General features: G+C 44.8%; 1 long non-coding RNA gene across 1 annotated transcript; it reads left to right on the plus strand.

The window, feature by feature from the left end:
• Nucleotides 1-6,304: 6,304 nt before the first annotated feature.
• LOC307184709 lies at nt 6,305-7,357 on the plus strand. The gene is made up of 3 exons (XR_013827803.1): nt 6,305-6,422; nt 6,699-6,827; nt 7,251-7,357. It is a non-coding gene; the product is annotated as an uncharacterized lncRNA (long non-coding RNA).
• The last annotated feature ends 1,653 nt before the right edge of the window (nt 7,358-9,010 follow it).

The raw sequence follows: 9,010 nt of genomic DNA on the forward strand, positions 1-9,010 counted from the left end.
TTCTCCTTCAGGACTTGGCAGGTGTTTTGTCACGCTGATCTTAATCAGATCACTGTGTAATTACAGAGGGACTGTCAGGATATTTTTGGTTGTCATCTTCTAACAAAATGCAGATTGCGTGGCATGTATACATAGAATTACTCTGTAATTCAAAGTAAATTGACATTTAATTTCAATTTAATTACACAGAAATTACAGACATGACAGATACAGTCTAATTAGGAAGCAGAGTATACGAATCTGTTTATGGAATGAAAATCCATATCATGTCACACTTTTAACAGAATCAGAATAATCTCTCTGCATTTTTGTAGAGGGTATGTAATAACAACAGCAGCAGCAGAACAATTAAAGCTCCAGTTCTGGCCTGTCCACCATGTGCACATATTTTATTTCATCGAGTGGTAAAGGTGACTCTGTGAAGCTGGGGTGGGCATTCCCATGGCGCACATGAAGCTGGCAGCTGGAGAAGTTAGAAAGTGTGTGCCCAGTGTCACACCCTAGAAAGAGGTCACGGTGAAATGGAATTCGGTTCCCGGGGACTGTAAGGTTTAGGATCAGCTGTGCTGCCTCTTCTCCGTCACTTCTAGGAAGAGGTGCGGAGGCCTGGGCTGAAATGCTGAGCCCCGGCCCTCTGCTCCCTGAGCTCTTTGGGTTCTTGACCTGGAAAACTGGGCTTTTCTCTCCCTTCCTCTCCCTGCCCCTCTCTCCCTCGCTGCTTCCTTTCTTCTTCATCTCACTCCCTTAACGAATGCCACCCACTCTGTCGGGCCCTGTTCCGGGCGCTGGGTGCTAAGTGCCAGGGGAAGCCGACAGTGTCATTGCCTCGTGGGGTTCACCCTGCTGTTCTGGCTCCTTCCATGTAGGACAGCTTGAGCTGCCCACACAGCGGCTGGATGTGTAATGGACCCAAACCGCCCGGCTGCTGGTGCCAGGGCTCATCAGGGTGCAGCCACGTGTGGACAGGCCGGAGCAGGGGTGTGTGTGGGCCAGGGCACAGAGCCCGTCTTGCGCTGCGTGTTTACCCATAGGATATTTGTACTCAGACTCGGGTTCTACCTAATCTTCTCTTTTCTCCTGGTGGGTCTTCACGTTGAAGCGCTTTTTGTTTGGTCTTGTTTTGTTTTTAGGCAAAACAAGCCCGCGTGGCTTGAGGGATTTTTGTTCCCTGACCGGGGATCAAACCTGAACCCTTGGTAGTGAAAGTGCGGAGTCCTAACCACTGGACCGCCAGGGAACTCCCAAAGCAATTTTTGTTCGATTTTGATTTTTTAAATTCCTCTGACCCCTGCCCTTGTGCAAAACAAATCACAACGTGGTTACTTCCTTCCTTTCCAAGCCCCAGGCCCAGGTAGCTCCAGCGAGAGCAGAATTTTCTTTCTAGCTAATGAACCAGTTTCCTTCAATGTAACTTGCTTTTATCCTCTCTTATCCCTCCCTTATCACTCATTTATTATGATCATCACTTAACATGGGTATAATACTTTACAATTAGTAACAGCCTTTTCCTTGTAATTTCTCCCTTGATCCTTAACCAAAAATCTGCGAATTAAGTTCATATTTTTTATTATATTCAGCTTAGCAGTGGGGAAACCAGTCACCAGATGTTCCTTAATGGCCTGTCATTAAGAGTATTCGTCTCAGACTCAGCTCTTCAGGTGTTAATACCAACTTTTTTCTCAGGACAACAGCTGCTTCTCTTTCACTGAAGGCCCTTTACCTTTTTCCTCCTCTTACCCCAAATGTAATCATTAATGTATCAGCTACACAATTATTTATTGAATATTTCCTTTAAATCGATTAAAAAAATACTTGAATACATTTATTTTTAAAGATAACTTTATATCACTACTTCAGATGTTCAACTAGCGTCACCTGGTAGAAAGAGAAGGTAAAGGTAAATCTGAATACAGCAGAAAAGGAACATGATTGCTCCATTGTAGCTGGCTGCTGTGACTTGCACGAGGTTCTTATCCTGAAGCTGGCTCTTGGGTGACAGTGGAACTTAGCAGGAGCGAGAGGGGTGTTAAATATCTACTAACATTGAGCAGAGACTTTACTCTAATTGGAAGCACTGAAAAAGAATTAAAAATGAAAATGAAAGCAGAGAACAACTTTCTTACCACGCATTCCAAATTTTCTGATGTTCTTTGTTAAGTAATCTCAAATACAACCCTTCTGGCCTAACCGCTTTATTTCACGTGAATTTAACTTGACTTGTACCTACAAAGGATGCCCAGAAGGTCGTGTCCTGACTGTGCAGTTTAGCAAAAGGATACTCCTGGGTGAACCTTTTTCACCGGGTGCAGAACAGGCCTTGTGCCCAGGGTCCGTGGCTTTCAAGGCATCTTCTCTGTGTGCTGGGGGGTAGGTGGCTGTCGTTCACTAATAGAATTTTTTTAGAGATTGTATAGACTTACGTATCTTATAGAGAAGTGTACCTAATGGAAGAAACACAGATATTAAAAAAAAAGGGGGGCTCCTCCAGAGTTTGTGAAAGCTTAGTGAGATTACACCACACTTAGGTTTCAGCTACCTATCAGTCAAACTTCCAAGGTTCAGATTTCCTTTGCTTATGGAAAATAAAAATTCCCCACGCTGAGAAATGGAGCATTTCGAGAAGGACATCAAGTGTCTCCTTGAAAACATGTCCTGATGAAATGTAAATGATGATGGAAATGAATCAGACCCCATGGATTAATCAAATCATTAACATATCAATCATCAACAAGTGGATTTGATAACAAAAAAATCAAATGGAACTGCTCCTACACATAGATCAGAAATTCATACATTATGCCGCCTTAAATCTTTCCTGGAACAAAGCAGATATAAATAAACAAACATAAATTAATAATAAAATAACAAAAATCTTGTCCCTCATTGTAATTTCAGATTCTGAAGTGAAGAGAAGAGGTGCCCAGGAAAAGATACTTATGTTTGTTGGATGCACCCACTCTGAACACAGCCAGAGAGTCGCACATATCTGACACTTGGCCGCAACTGTGGTTCCTGAAAGCCTCACTTCTTGTGCAGTTGCTTTCTTAGCCTCATGAAAATGAAATCTAGGAGGAAGTAAGTCCCTTCTAAAAAACACACTTAGAATTCATCTTCCATCTGCAGGAGATGAAAATCAAAGAATGCATTGCTTTCCCTTTGCCTTTTCATCAGTTTAAGAAGAGTGTAGACAAACATCAGATCTGAACATGCAGAGGGGTGAGCTAATCAAAAAGAGATCAGAAGCAATAAGAGACTCTCCATGTGGTGCAGAGTGGGCAGAGGAACAGGGATGCTATAAAGAGACCATTTGTCATGAAGCAGGTAGAGGAGAGAACATTTCCATAAAGGAGGAAGGTAGTTACCAGGTCACACGCTCCCTGCCTTTGGGATTAGGAGAGAAATCTATCCTTCTGGCCAGTGCTTGTTGCCAATCCCGTTCACACTGGTGCTGGACGGGGCGGGGCAGCGAGGAGAGAGGGTGAGGGACCTCCTCTTAGTGATGCCGTTTGATGCTGAAGGGTCAGCTCGTTTGCAAAGGAGCAGTGGTGGGAAGGCTAAAAGCTCATTGTGGTGGTTCTCTTCAGCAAAACTGTCAAGTCTGTATATTTTTATTGTATCTCAGTAACCTGTCTCACTTGGCAGACACCCCTTTTCAGTCTTGCTCTACAGCTGGGTTACCCCACAGAGAAGATGCCCCATTCTCTCTGGATCTGAGCCTCTTGCCTCCCTGTGACCCAACTCTCCTCAGAAAATATCCACACCTTGTCCTAGGCCTGTGACACAAGAGGTCAGGGGGACAAGCTCAGACAGCTGCCCAGACAGGCAAGCGGTGGTCTCCTCTGGCGGGACCATGGGTGCCATTGTGTACAGGAGAGCAGGCCCTCTGTCTGGAGTAGCCAAGTAGAAGGCACTGCTAACTTCAGAGCTTGCCCAGTAAAACCCTTCTGTGGAGAGGCGTCCATCAGCTGCCGTGGCTCCCAGTTTGAAACCTCTGCCGGGTCTGATAAAGAGTCTGCTACAGGCAGTGGAGTTACAGTGTTAATGAGTATGATTTATACAATGCACTCCCTCTCTCTCCCACCCGCCCTCCTTCAAAAAGAAAATAGAAAGGATTTGGACTCTAAAGGGAGTCCCAATCATGTGAAGTCAAAATAACACGCGGCAGAAGTATTCAGGACCGGAAGGCCGGCTGGTCAGAAAACATGCCCCTTCAGGTCCCAAAGACTCCGCATAAAGCAAAAGCCACAGATTGATTCTCAAGTCGCACTCGCATCTCCCGCACTTGTGCACTGGCCCATACACTTGGCACTTCCACTCACGGATCTTAGAATAATTGACCAAAGACACCTTTCCCACATGGCACTCCTGGTGGCCACCCTGCTCCACTGGGATTGGCAGGGGAGATGGAGACGAGAGGCAATTCCTGTATACCCGGAGCACCTGCCGTTTGAGGCTGGGTCGGGAAGGGGCTTGGAGGTACACTCAGCCCCTCAGAAGGAATAACTCTCTAGCACCACCATGGAAGTCCGCTGTTAAGAAATCTCTCACTCACACAGGCCAATGGCCACCAGACCCCATTGGAAAATTGGATTCAGATGGTGAGTGTGGTCAAAAAGGACTGAGCTGGGAGTTGGAAAGTCTAAATTCTAGTTCCAGTTCTTCCATTTATTAGTCATGGAACTTCGGTCAAATTGCTTCACTTCTCTAGCCCCTGGTTTTCTTGCTGTTAAATGACTTTTCTAACTCCATCATTGTGGTCAGGTCCAGAAAAAGAGTAATTAAGCTTAAATCACAGAGTTATGTCAGGCCTAAAATGAGTTGCTCTGTGTAAATGTCTTGGGCAAACTCAACAGCACCTCACATATGTACAGTGATTCATTTCTGGCTATTTCCAGATGGAAAGTCAGATGCCATGGAAAATTGGAGAAGCCTATTCTTTTTTTTTCTTTTTTTTTTTTTTTGCAGTACGCAGGCCTCTCACTGTTGTGGCCTCTCCCATTGCGGAGCACAGGCTCCGGACGCACAGGCTCAGTGGCCATGGCTCACGGGCCCACCGCTCTGCGGCATGTGGAATCCTCCCGGACTGGGGCACGAACCCGTGACCCCTGCATCGGCAGGTGGACTCTAAACCACTGCGCCACCAGGGAAGCCCGAGAAGCCTATTCTTGAGAATTCCTAGTATCTTCCTGAATCCAGTGGAGAAACATCAGGCCAATTGTAAATCCATATATTTCAGAGAGTGGAGTTCTTTTAATGCTAAAATAAAAATTTTACTTACTCCAGAGCTTGATGGAAATAAAATGAAGGCTGCAGGAACACTGAGCATTTAACCTGTCCTTTGCTTGCTCTTGCGAAATACTAAAAAACGGATGCATTGTGTTGTAGTGTCCTGTGTCTATACATAAAGATCTCTTTTACCATCCAAGATAATTTCAAGTTCAGTAGGAATAAATATCACCGCTCTTGCAAATGTGATAAATTGATGTTTTAATAAACTGAATTTTACGCTGCTTAGTTCTTGCAAAATTAGGAATTATGAACATATGCTTTCCAGGAAAAGTAATCATTTGCTGTGCTTTCATCTGGACTAGAATATGATCATTTCCCCAGCAAAGAGAAAAAGAAAAAAGGCTGGCCTGTGTTTAGCACCGCTCGATGACCCTGGGGCCAGCTGGCAGCATAGAAAGGAAGAGATTTGGACGTTAGGAATGGAGGTATAGCTTCAAGACTGCAGCTGTTAGGGAGGAACCCCAGGGGCTGCCCCGCTTTTGGAGGTCTGCAGACTACATCTATCTTTCCTCCTTGAGTTTGTCCTTAGAATTTCCGAGTGTCTCCTGAAGTGACTTTAACTTTCCTTTCTCTTTTTAAGAAGTTAATTCCACTCAACACATTTTCACTTTTGATTTCAAATCAAGTGTTTCTCTGTTCATAATTTTTGTATATTCAGAAGCTGAAGTTTTAATGATCGCTGGATCCAGTAGCAACTGCCCTCCAGAATGTAATGTGATAAGGGTAATCCTGAAAAGCCAAGCAGAGAAGTAGATTTTATCAACATAGTCACGTTTTGTATGCAGAGAGACTTCTTTATAAAAATTAACTGCCACTTGCAAGTCATAATTCTTCTTGATTTTTATAATTAACATATCTAGATGAAAGCTATAAACATGTCTGAAAAAAGTTGTCAGTGGATAGAAAAGTATTGCTCGACGAATAAAAATTCTGTTTACAATGTAGAGTCACATTACTGTCCTTGCTGGAAGGTAACCGTGCTTCTGTTTTAATAAAATGCACCAGGTGGGTCCCTGAGGCGGGTTTCCAGTAAAGAGAGGGTGTGTCTGAGAGAAGAGGGCAGAGGCGGTTTCCCAGAACTGAGCACTGTTTACCTGAACGACCTGCTTTCTAGGAACCCCTACATCCAGCTGGTGAGTCCCAAGGAGTGAACAAATTGTGTGTGTGTGTGTGTGTGTGTGTGTGTGTGTGTGTGTATGCACGTGCGTGTTGGTATATGCAGACGTTTGTGTGCATTCATGTGTGGCTTGCACATACGTGTGCAGGCATGTGTACTTTGTGGGTTTGCCTGTGTGAGTGTGTGCATGAGTGTGTGTGTGTGCATGCATTGGGGCTTGCATCTGTATAATGGTGATGTGTGGACAGAAGAAGGGAGGTAAGCTCTCTTTATATGCTTGCCTTCATTTCAGAGTCACTTCTACAGCTGCAAAGTTAACGACATCTAGCGTGATGCTTATTCTAAAGTATTACTCAGTTCCCACATTCACAGAATCAGAGGGACGGCAAGGAAGAAAAAAGATGAACAGGTTTGGTAGAAGGTAAGTCGCTATGACTATAAACATGAAACTTCCCCATTAAAATGATTCTGAATTAGGATGATAACAGTCCTAAGGAAAAAGGATTGTGAAGAACCTCTTCAGGTGTGAGAAACGCCCCATGAGTAGCTAATATTGATGAGGAAACCATGGCCTGGAGGACTGGGGGCTGTACATGGTTGTGGGAGCACATCTCAGCACATCACAGTGCATGCTGAGCGGTAAGATGATAAACAGTTCTGCATGAGAGGGTGGTTGGTAGTGGGCTGCACCACACAGTATCTGGAGAGATTGCACAGCCTGGGGTTTAGAGCCTGGGTTTTACTTCAGGGGCCTGGGATCTGAACCCCTAGCTCCATCATTTACTTGCAGTGGGACTTGGGGCAAGTTACTAACCTTCCTGAATCTCTGCTTCCCCATCTGTAGAGTAGAAATAATGGTACTGTCCTCTCAGTGCGGCTGCGAGAAATTGAATGAGAAATGTCAGGATTCATGAGATGTCTTCTCCATTCACTTACGAATTCTTTCCTGAGGTGAGTGGTTTCACAGGAAATAAGTGTCGAGAACTAGGGTCCCTTAGATCAACTAGTTACCCCTCCCCTGTAGGTCCAGTTATGAAGTCTTGAGTTATGAATGTTTGCAATCTAATCGAGGTCAATGATGAACCACTTAGGCCCTGGTGCTGGCTGTGCTGTGTCCTGAGGGGTCATGTTCCCGGTGAACCCTGTTCAGTCAATGGTATGTAAGTAAGGGGAGGTCAGGAGAGAAAGGGCATTGTGATTCCAGGGTCAGGAGGTCCCACTGGCCCTTCTGCTCTTGATTTACTAATCTCTCTAGATTTCTGTCCTCAGAACAGTGCCTTTGACAGAGGACAATCAGTTTTCCTATAGTGTACGGGTTACAAGCATACTTTTTGCCCTAGACTGCCTTGGTTCAAACCCTGGCTCTGAGAGTTACCAGCTTATAGCGACCTTACCAAATTACCAGCTAAGTGACCTTAGCAAATTACTTCGTCTCTCTGGGCCTCAGTGTCTCTGGGCCTCGCCTTTAAAAGTCCAGGGATCATGCTCACCTTATATGGTTGTTGTGAGGATTAAATAAGTTTGTACATGTAGACTGGCTGGCTCATAGCAATGAATAAACATTGGCTTTGATTATTATTATTAGATGATGGTTATTATCATAGAATATTGCTTGATGCTGGATTCTGGGCATATCCTTGGTCTGCTGAAGGTACTTCAGAAGACATAGAACTGTGAGGTCTGGGAGCCATTTGGGGATCATGAATCCCACAGTCCTAGAAACAAAATGTTCAGTTATCCAAGCTGAGAGCCTTGACTGTAATGCCTAGAACCAAGTGACAGGAAAAAGTCACTAGAGAATCTTGTTTCTTTATGGCGTTCTGGCAATATCAGTTTATACTCTCCTGTGTACTCAGTGGGGGAAAAAAGACTGTTTTTCTCTTACTTTTAGCTTTCCAATCAGTCCTCATCTCCAAACTCACAATCAGCACATCAATCATGAATCTTACTGCCAGTGAAATGAAGAACACGTTTTCCTTTTATAATCAAGCTATATGGTCTGGTGGCTAAAACTACATGTTTTGGAGTTAACGGCATCTGAGTTTGATTTGAGACAAATTACTTGAACTCTCTGAGAATCCATTTCCTCATCTTTAAAATGGGGGTAATGATGGTGCCTGGGGTAATGATGCTTTTGTGAGGATTATATGATAAAAGGCACATAAAGTGCTCAGAACAGGGCCTGGAACGTACTCATCATTCAGTAAGTATTAATTTCTACAGTGTTTCCAAATATTGCCAAAGGGGGCTTGGTAAAAAAGGAACGCATCACTGTGAGGTTGTGAGAACCCAGCTGGCCCCCAGAGCCCTCATCTCTAAAAACCAAATTCAGGAGGTGTTTCAGCAGAGGTTGTCAGGATCCATAAAGGCAGGAGCAGGACTGGCTACGTGAGTTGCAGGGCCCGGTGCAAAATGAAAACGCAGGGCATCCTATTCAAGAAGTAGCGAGAATTTCAAGACGGCGGCAGCCAAGCAGGAAACCACGTGTGGAGTCCTGCTGAGCCCGGGACCCTGTGCAGCTGTTCAGGTCACAGGCGGCCCTGGCAGGGACTAAGGGGGTGGTGCTGAGGAGGGGGCCCCGCCCTAGAAAAAAAGTGTTGGTTG

This window comes from Stenella coeruleoalba, assembly GCF_951394435.1.
Source record: "Stenella coeruleoalba genome assembly, chromosome: 3".
Lineage (NCBI taxonomy): Eukaryota > Metazoa > Chordata > Mammalia > Artiodactyla > Delphinidae > Stenella > Stenella coeruleoalba.